At 40.6% G+C, this 11,043-nt stretch overlaps 1 pseudogene; it reads left to right on the top strand.

Moving 5' to 3' along the window:
* The first annotated feature begins 486 nt into the window (after window positions 1–486).
* On the top strand, window positions 487–2,542 carry LOC127648371 (GTP-binding protein Rhes-like; annotated as a pseudogene).
* The last annotated feature ends 8,501 nt before the right edge of the window (window positions 2,543–11,043 follow it).

The following is an 11,043-nucleotide window of genomic DNA, read 5'->3' as shown; positions in this document are numbered from 1 at the left end:
AAATTCAAATAAACCATTAAAAATCCTCTTGGCTCAAAATGGGCATGACACCTTTGGCAGTGACATATAAATACTTTCTACAGTGCATGCAAAAGTGCTAACTTCTATTTCAAGGATTGCCCTTGAAATAGACAATGTTGGGCACATGTCTTTTATGGCAATACGTTACTTTTTGTGGTAACAATGAGAGATAATGTGTGTCTTTTTACCAAAAATGTTTGTATTCTGCTGCCAATTCTCCTTGCTTCTAAACAAAGGACAACTGATGCATCTGAACCACAAAACACCTCTGAAACTTCTCCACCACATCACATCTTTCAAGAATAAGAGATTCTAGCTCATTTGCATGCTACCCTGTCATTGGTTTCTAGATGCTGCAGCAAGCTGATTGGCTGAGAGCTGAAGGGGGCGTAGAGCCTCTATAATTGAGAAAATTCATAAATAAAACAGGAGAACACACAAGACACAGATGTCGCTGCAACAGCTCACAATTCAACACTGCATCTGCTCGGAGACTGCAATAAAAACAGATCCATCATATTTAGAAGTTTGCAGTCTTTGCAGGGAGCTGCACAGGAATTAGGCAGTCATAAAACTTCAAGAAAGCTTGTGCTTGGGATTTCTAAGCATGTCTCTAGAGGTTATGGACAAGACAGGGGAGTGTTTGGTGTTTATGGGTGCTGCGGGCATGGGAAAACAGCCCTGATTCGTCGCTTCCTACAAGACAGCGTCGAGCCCAAACATCGGCGCATGGTGGAGGAGCGCCACAGCAAGGAATACGAGGTAGCAGGATTCAAAGTGACCATTCACATCATGGACACAAGCAGTAGTTATTCATTCCAAGCCATGCGAAAGCTCTCCATCCAGAACGGAGACGCCTTCACCCTGGTCTTTTCTGTAGATGACTCTGAATCGCTAGAAGCCATCAAAAGCTTGCGTGAGGAGATCAAGTTCACACCCATCGTGGTGGTGGGTAACAAGAAAGACAAACTGCACGAACGCAGGGTGTCTGCCAATGATGTTCTGGCAACAGTCAATCTGGACTGGAACAACGGCTTTCTTGAGGTCTCAGCCAAAGAAAACGAAAACGTGATGGTTTTCAGGGAGCTGCTCCAGCAAGCCAACCTACCTAGTCAACGGAGTCTAGCCTTGCGACATCGCAGAGAGCCCTTTCCCAAGGACAAGTGTGTACGGCCGCCTATGAACAAGATCAACAGTTACACTCTCTCCTAAATCCAGCAAGAAAAAGACGACAGTTGGGGTTGAGTCACTTCTCAACACTAAAGTTGAGATAATGAGAACAGCGTTGCAAACTATCTGTAATCTTGTTCCTCCCCAGTGATGAAGGGAAAAGGACAGAGATTACTGGCAAAGGGGAAAAGAATCGAGAGACACAGAGTTTGTTATTGCAACTGCTGTTGCATTTGTACAGACACTCTTGACTTTATCAGTGGTATGAGTGCCTGAAGTTCAGTGGTGTGCTGTGTAAAGAGCTACTTCAATATTCATTTGTGTTTATGTCTAGGTATTCGGACCAGTTGTACTAATATTGTAATGGTGTAGCACTAATTTTTATTCACAAAATCACAAAGATTACAGAAAAAAATGACAATGCATTCATTGGTTTACAAACCATTGCATCAAGTACAGTATAAAGCCATGTTCATTTTTCACTTCTTTCTGAAACTGCTTGGCACTGAGCACATGCACTTTTACCATGTAAAACCATTTCATTGTTTACTCATTCTTTGCATAGATTCACAAGAGTTTGTGATATACACTACCATTCAAATGTTTGGACGCAGTTGCTCATTCTTTATTCTAACTATCTTTTCCACATTTTAGAACAATAGCCAGAGGGGAACTGGCTCCTCCAGCTGACTTCACCCAAGGGTTTTTCACCACTAACTAACATGGGGTTTTTGTTCTTTGCCACAGTCACTTTTGATTTGCATACTGGGGGGCTAAGGATGACAAACATTTTTTTAAAGGCAAGATATTGAATTTTTAATGAAGATATACACATGGCACTTTAAGACATGACCATTACAGAATGATTTTCTGTAAAGCTGCTTTGAAATGATCTGTATTGTGAAAACTGCTTTAACTTAATACTAAATTAATAAAAAATATTGAAGCATAGGGAATTGTGTAGTGACTAAAAAAGCTAAACAAATAAAAATAATCTTGTATTTGAGCTTCTCCAAATTTGGCACCCTTTGTCTAGATTTCTGCTCTGCATTTTCTCAACCAGCTTCGTGAAGTACATCCTGAGATGCTTTTTAAACAGTGCTGTTTAAATGTTTTCCCATGTATGCTCCATGTCCCAATATCTCCTCCATGTCACCATTTACATTTTAAATAAAAATGTTGTACAGAAATTTATATGTAAGCATTATATATATTTGTCTATAATAATAATACATTTGCACTGCATATAACAGATTTGTATTTTGCACTTTACATAACAGATAATAGATTTGTACTAGTTTTGCACTACGTATGTGTATGTGTGCATGTACGTATGTGTATAACTATTTTTATTTTTTATTAATATCTATGTATTGTTGCTGTTTTTGTATTGTTGAGCACCTTCCAGTTTTTCACCACAGCTCCTGTCACCAAGACAAATAAATTCTGTTCAGCATACTTTTCAGCATCAGTACTTAAATACAGAGATATTCGTTCCTGTATACAGTATAAGGTTTTCAAAACACCCACCAAAAATCCTGTAAAAATCAAGAGGCTCCCCCGCAACTATGCAGTGAACATACTAAAGGAACTGTCCAATATTGCCCCCTTGTGGTGAGTCAACAGGTCTAAAGCTTCTAACTCAGTGGTCGCAACCTATGGCACGCAGAGGGGTTATCACTGGCACCAGGCCCGGATTAAGAATTCAGAGGCCCCTGGGCACAATGTCTTGTAGGGCCCCCCACCCCATCCACACAATCAAGCTTTTGAATTTTTGGATACTATTTGCTGGTAACACCTATAGCAAGCAACTAGCTGGCACATGCAAGCACATAGTGCCTCACCTTTACCAATCCAGTTATATGAATCAAATTCTTCCATAATTAACACACAAACACGTACACACACCCATTAATGTAGCTTTCCTATCTGTCTCTCTCTTCCTCTCCTGTCCTCTACTCCTCGGCTCTACAGGGGCTGCCGCTCTTTGTCTCTCTCCCCCTCTCCTCTTCCTGTGATGAAAAGGATGCAAACAGTATAGGTCATCTTAACTCAACTTTTTACTCTTCTTTATACTAAAAAATTCTGCACTTATGTATTTAGCACTTTATTATTCATGACCCCTAATGGCACTTTGTTTGATGATTGAATGATAGTGAAATGGTAGTAGACACATTACAAGATGCTGTAAGTATTATGGTATAATATTGGTTGCTTACAATACAAATTACAATTGCTGGTGTATGACCTGTCCAACTATTGACAAATGTACTACATGTAAGTCGCTTTGGATAAAAGCATCTGCCAAATGCCCTAAATGTAAATGTAAATCAAATGTAAAATAAAGCAGCTTGTTTTTTTTTTTTTTTGATAATACTATATTTCATGTAAGTTGTTCTCTCTCTCTCTTTCTCACACACACACACACACACACACACACACACACACACACACACACACACATGTTGTGTTTCCATGTTTTATGGGGACTTTCCATAGACATAATGATTTTTATACTGTACAAACTTTATATTCTATCCCCTAAACCTAACCCTACCCCTAAACCTAACCCTCACAGAAAACTTTCTGCATTTTTACATTTTCAAAAAACATAATTTAGTATGATTTATAAGCTGTTTTCCTCATGGGGACCGACAAAATGTCCCCACAAGGTCAAAAATTTCGGGTTTTACTATCCTTATGGGGACATTTGGTCCCCACAAAGTGATAAATACACGCTCACACACACACACACACACACACACACACACAATACCTCCTCCTCTCCTCAGGGTCTGTCTATCTGTCTCATGCTCTCCTCCTCTCCTCAGGGGCTGTCTGTCTATCTGTCTGTCTTTCTCCTTCTCTCCTCAGTTTCAGGGTCTGTCTTTCTCCTCCTCTCCTCAGGGGCTGTCTGTCTGAGTCGCTGCTGCTGCTACTGGTAACGTTACAGCTAGCAGGTTGTGCTGCGCTGCTAACACTAGCCTCCTCAGGTCCCTGGTTAGCTTGCTCGTCAAAGTCTACCACACATTCTTCTTCACCCTGATTTTCCTCCTGGTCCTGGCCCTGGGCCTGGCTACATTTGAAGAAAGTTTTGATAGATGGAACCTGTCTAAATAAAGAGGCTTTTTCTCTTTTTCGTTTGCGTTTAGTACAACCGCTTCTCTCACAAATTTTTTTCTGAATCACAGTCCGCTCGATTCAGCGCGGGGTTATTTGAAGACTGGGCAGTACCTGCATGTGTTGGGAAAAGGGAGAAGAGCGAGTTCGGCAAAAGGCGGATTCGAACTCTGGCCGAACGCGTCAAAAGCTACCATCATGCACCTCACGCCTTACGCTACAGTAGTTATTTTGTGTCGAGCGTCTTTTTGCTAAAAAGACAGGCACCGGGCCGGCACGTAGTGCAAATATACGCTCCGTTTTCGTAAATGAAAAAAATTAATAAAAAAAAATAAATAAATCTTCCCCTCGCTTGGGGAAGTGCGCATGGGCCCCTGGGCCCGTGCCCATAATGCCCATTGGGTAATCCGGGCCTGACTGGCACGCCAGCAACAGCGATAGAGAAGCAGCTATATAATTTAGATAAATTCCACACCTGCATTCATGATCACTCGGAGTGTTTCCATCAGCCGAATGGGAGACTAAACAAAAAGTTAAAATGTGACGAGACTGCAGAATACCCAACAGACTCGTGCAACACAACACTTTCAGTTAATCGCGTGAGTAAACATGGCTGCTTTAGGCGGCGCCGATGCTGAGGGATGGAATGTTATGAGATGATCAAGGATTGGGGAGAGGTGAGCCGACCGTTTTCCTTGGAGGATGAAATTGAGCAGAAACACATGTGGTCCTCTGCCCCACTCATGTGAACTACACCTGTGTGTAATGTTGCCTGCTGTTGTGTGGAGGGAAAATGCACTGACTGAATCTCTGATGCATATTTGCATACATTATTTTCAGAGAAATCCACATGAATCAGACACTCATGTGATTTCATTTCTTTCTTCAGTTCGCGATAGTGCCTGAACTGGTTTCTCATGCAAAAAAGATGCCTCTTAAAGGAAACCAATTGACTGTGGAAGAAGTCAAGCATCTCTCCTAAGGAACTTTCAAGTTCCTTTTTGACTGTGACCCTAACAGGCACTTTCTCTGCTGTCTCCTCGCTTCCATTTCAGTTGTCCACTGTGTGTATGAAACCCTGGCCTCAGGGTCATAGTTAGGGTTTACTTGAATCTCCTTTCTTTTGCAGTCACTGCATTCTCCATACATGCATTCTTTTGTGTCAATGTTGATTCCACGATGCTCTCCAAGCTGGTGGTCCCAACCACTTTAAAAAGATGTAGCTTTACAACAAGGAATGCCATGTTCTCATGAAATTTACATAAGCATGTCTCCCTGTCTGCATTGGTTGGAGTTACCACCCAGAATGGATGCATACGGCAGAACAAGGAGTAGGAAATGAGGGTACTTGGATTTTCAAGCAGGAATCGTTTGTGTAGATTTCTGACCTGATCATTTAAGAGGCGCTTCTGCTTCTTCTGTTTCATTCTTGTGATTGTTTGATGTTTGCCTGCAGTCAAACGACTGACATCTCTACTGAAGAAAGTGCACACTCTATCTTGTAACTTTATCCTCTTAGATGTGCATTTCTTTCTTTTGTAGGCAAGTTTTTTATTGCTGATCTTTTTCCTAAACCTCTTCCTTGATAATCCAAGAGTTTCCTGAACCTTTGTCTGGAACTTGTATTTCCATACGATTCTACCGGACACAATTTGGGAAATAATTTGTCTGGATCTCTCTGATTTGGAACTTTTATATTTTTCTTTGATGGTGTCTACAAGAGCATGGTGGTAGTTAAGGGTTTTCCTGACATTATCAGAGACATGGGATTTCCAACTAACTTCTTGGTCTTACTTTTAGGAGAAAGTCCATCTATTTTCACTCTCATAACGTTTGCGGTACATGTCAGTCTTTTTAAACTGCATTTTCAGTGCCTCTTTTAACTTCTCTATCTCCCTGTACAGTTTTGAGGTCCTACGCTGTACCCTCCTTTGTCCTGATCTCCGCCTGAAAATATATTTTTTCATTACTCAATAAAAGGCATATTGATCACTTACTCAATACTTATATAGTACTTATATATTAACAACTAATACTTGTTTTCTGTTCTAAAGTGTCACAAAAACAGCACAACACTTTCTACCCTACAACTTCTCATTAAACACACATGTTCCATCAACTTTTGGTGCCTTTTGCTGTATGTACCAACATATTCCACAGTGTCAACCAACCTCACTTCATGTTTTTGTAGGCCTTTAGGACTCTGGGGTGACTCGAAGGGCTCTGAACTCTGTGGTGTGCTTAGTAGTTCTCTATGCTACGCTATTCTGGCTCTACTTGCAGCCTGTGCCTTCCTCCAGTATCAATTTCAATTTCAATTTAAAGTACTGTGATGAGTGGTGGGGATTTGTATTGTGTGTGACTTTGGTCCCGCCGATCTGAACGTTTTGCAGTACGTTCTCTTTGCATGGACTGGAGGTAGAGATAATTGAGCTCACCTGGAGTAGATGATAAAAAGAGAGGGAGACGTGAGTGGCGGGAGGTGCTCGGGGAAAAACGGGGAAGCTTCTGGTTGCTCGAGACCGTTAGGGTTTGTCCGACAACGAAGATAGCTAGCTAGCTAGATAGATAGAGTAGTGTAGTAAGTAATAGTGGGACGGGGTGGGTAGCAGCGCTGGCCACATGTTCCCGGAGTGATTTTAAGAGCTGTGTTTTCATAAGAGACCACAGTTAGCCCTTGTAATTCCCAAATAGAAGTTGTATAACGAGGACTCATTAATGCCCGCGCCATTGTGATCAGCTGTGACTGTGGGAATAACGCGAAGAAGAGCGCATGCTTTCTCTGTGGACAACTTGGCACGGCTGATTCCTTTCCCGAGAACCCTGGGCGGGGTCTTGCTTCCTGAAAACGGGGAAGTGTTTTATACTTTACTTATTTCATGTATTTTTGTGTATGTGTATGTTGTTGTTGGAAGTTTTAGAGGTTGTATGAACATTGTCTTGGGTACGCTGGACTGGGGACGCGCTAATGTTTTCCACGCGATAAATGGATTGCTGTGTAATCACGATTTCTATTGTGCTGTGCGGGGCTGGGGAAATTTATTAGAGTGCAGTGTAGTGACGTGGAGTGTTCATTTGTGTGTATCACCGGTGGTCCTAGTGTGAGAGTATCAAGTAAATGTTTGGGTGAACCTCGTTTTAATGGTTATTTATATCATGGTAATATTTTGAAACAAGAACTTAAATAAAGTGATATTTCTCCCGAGTGGTTGGTGTGTGATGTACCCTCTGTCCTCCAGAAATAGTTAAACCTCTATTTAAAAAAATTAGAAAGGTTTACTACAGTACTTTATTGGCATGATTGTGTTTACATACAATATTGCCAAAGCATTAATACACAAAACAGATATGACAAGACAAATAATAATGATAAGAGAGTAACAAATAACAATAAAGATGGAATTAAAATAAGGTGCCAGGTAATGCATCAAATAAAATAAAAACTATAATAACAATATACACTATACAATATAAAATAAAATATTTAACAGGACATCATGAACATAAGAAAATAAAAGTACTGTGACTGAAGTATATTAAGGTAGTAATTGGTTTCTGATGAGGTGCAGCTCAAAAATGAATTTAGCTGCAACTGATGCATGATGGTCCTCCCCCAGTAACACCAGCATCTGATCGGTTTCTGCCAAACTGGAAAACTGTGGCATGAGGTTTGAGAGTTTGTGGAGGTATCTCTCTCAACTCTGTACATTTCTCACAGTGAAGGAGAAAGTGTGTCTCTGTCTTGACCTCACCCGTGTCACAGTGAGCACAGACTCGTTCTTCCTTTGGAAGCCATGTTTGTCCGTGTTGGCCTTTTTCTATGGCCAGACTGTGATCACTGAGTCTGTATTTGGTGAGGATCCGTCTCTGTTTTGGATCTCTTATAGTGTGCCGATATTCTGCCAGATCATATGTTCTGTTTAGGGCCCGATAACATTCCAGTTTGCTTTGGTTTTTACTTTCATTTTCCCAATGGTCCAAATATGAATTTTTGCTTTCTTTTATGATTTGGTTTATTCTGATCTGGTTATGTTCAGCAGTGCTGGTCTGAAACTGGTGTTTGTTAGTGGGTTTGTGAGTTTCAGAGCCAGCTGACAAAGGGAACTGGTTTTAGGCTTCAGCTCTTGGGTTTTAAGGGCTTCATGTTGCAGTATGTTTGGGGAACTTGAATTTAGGTGTGTCCAAAATTTGAGAGATCATTTTTCAATATGTATAATAAGGGAGTATCTGCCTAGTTCGGCCCGGCATGCATTAATAGGTGTTCTTCTCTGAACTCTTCGAATGTTTCTACAGAATTCTGCATGCAGGGATTCTATTGGGTGTTTGGCCCATCTCGAGTAATCTGCCATACAGAGTGGACCCCAAACTTCAAATCCGTACAGAGCAATAGGCATTATAATAATATCAAAGATCTTACACCAGATTGTTACAGGAATGTCAACTTGGTAAATTTGCCCTTAACAGCAAAGAATGCTCTTCTAGCTTTCTCTTTTAGTGCATTCACTGCCAGACCAAAACCCCCTGAAGCACTAATTTTTAGACCAAGGTAGTCGTAGTGTCGGTTGTGTTCTATTGCAGTGTTCCCCAGAGTGAATGTGTATCTGGTGTCCTGTAATCTGTTTTTTTCTGGAAAATCCTAATTTGAGATTTTTTCAGATTGACTGTCAGGGCCCAGTTCTGACAGTAGTTCTCCAGCAGGTCCAGGTGCTGCTGTAGCCCTTGTGCAGTAGTGGACAGCAACACCAGATCATCTGCATAGAGAAGAAAGTTAACTTCAGAATGATTTAGAGTAAGACCGGGTGTTGCAGATTGTTCCAGTAGCACTGCTAACTCAATGTAAATGTTGAACAGAGTTGGACTCAAACTGCAGCCCTGTCTCACTACTCGCCCTTGAGTGAAAAATTCTGTTCCTTTATTGCCAATTTTAACTGCGCACCTGTTGTCCGAATACATAGATTTGATAGTGTCGTACATTTTACCCCAATGCTGGATTGTAGAATTTTATAGTATAGACCATCATGCCAAATGGAATCAAATGCTTTTTAAAAATCAACAAAGCATGCATAAATTTTGCCTTTGCTTTTTTGATGCATGTGCTGGTTGACTATAGTGTGTAGCATGTGAATGTGGTGAGTGGTGCAGTGGTTTGGTAGGAATCCAATCTGACTCTTACTCAAGACATTGTGCTTGGTAAGGAAGGACTGTATCCGGGCGTTCAGGATACAGCAGAAAGTCTTCCCGAGATTGCTGCTCACACAAATGCCTCGGTAGTTATTGGGGTCGAATTTGTCTCCACAAATCTCTCTCTCTCTCTCCCCACTACCTCACATGAACAATCATGAACACACACTCTTACCCCTCTCACACACACACACACACACACACACACACACACACACACACACACACACACACACACACACACACACACACACACACTACCTCACATGAACAATCATTAACACACTCTTACCTCTCTCTCTCCCTCCCTCACACACTCACACATACATACTTGACTGTCAATTCTGTTACATACTGTCAACATTGTTACTCTACCACAGCAACAGAGTTTGATGGCAACAGAATTGACCATTTTTAACTTTTTAGCCAAAAACTCCACTTGCTAGCATAAATGCTAAGAGCACCACCATTGTGTCCTTGAGCAAGGCATTTAACTCCAAGTTGCTCCGGGGGGAATGTCCCTGTAATAAGTGCACGCTTTGGATAAAAGCGTCTGCCAAATGCATAAATGTAAATGTAAAATGTGATCCTTGACAATGAGTAAAAAACTACTCAAATAATACAAAATTTAACTATTTAAAAAAAAAGAAAGAAAAAAAATTATGACTTTGGATACCAAATGTACCCGCAATTATAGAATCACCCACATGTACACCCTCCTTAAACCATAGTCACACTCATGTTTGAATTACATGAAACAATTAAAAGAGAAAACATAAACCCACATTGAGAGGTCCAAAATCTGGAAATATAGTTTTAGGATTTTGCAGTTGCGATTCATTGATTAGGGCTAAATAGTTGATCAGCGAATGTTGTGCACATGCAGAGAGTCTCGTCACACTTTAATAGTGTTTAACCTCCCATTCAACTGATGAAAACACGCTGCATGATCATGACGAAAACCATATAAATAAAATAAACTGATCCTCTCTCGCTGTTGCTTGTGAGCTAGTGATTACATGATTACAATTACATAATATTAGAAATATTTAACAGTCCATACAGTTTCGTGATCAGTAATTAAATAAGCAAATTTGAGACATTAACTGGGTGAACTCATTTTGTACAAAAGGACAGGTTTTATTTCATTAAAGCACTTTCACAAACAAGATATTTCACATGCAGGTTTTGCACAAATTTTTCACTTCATCGACACAGCCATTGACCAGGAACATAGAAAATGGCATTCCATGCCAAAAAGGTTGCCGACCCCTGTTCTAACTTCATGCTTTGTGTGTAATAAACTCTAATTGTCCTGAACAATAAAGAAACAGGAAATGTGTGGTGGGTACAACAAAAGCTTATTGTCCTCTCATACGGTCGAACAGGATCTAAGTTAGTTCCTTAAACATTCCTCACATTGAATGGTCTTTTAAATGAAAATGTAGCCTGTTTTATGTAACAATAGGCTTATACTAACAGAATCACTGAACAGAACCCAACTCTCACATTGCAGAAGGGTGTTTTCATAAACTTAATTTAAAGGGATAG

The sequence above is a fragment of the Xyrauchen texanus genome, chromosome 8 (assembly GCF_025860055.1).
Source record: "Xyrauchen texanus isolate HMW12.3.18 chromosome 8, RBS_HiC_50CHRs, whole genome shotgun sequence".
NCBI classification, from domain to species: domain Eukaryota; kingdom Metazoa; phylum Chordata; class Actinopteri; order Cypriniformes; family Catostomidae; genus Xyrauchen; species Xyrauchen texanus.
This window is presented reverse-complemented; position numbering and strand designations above follow the sequence as displayed.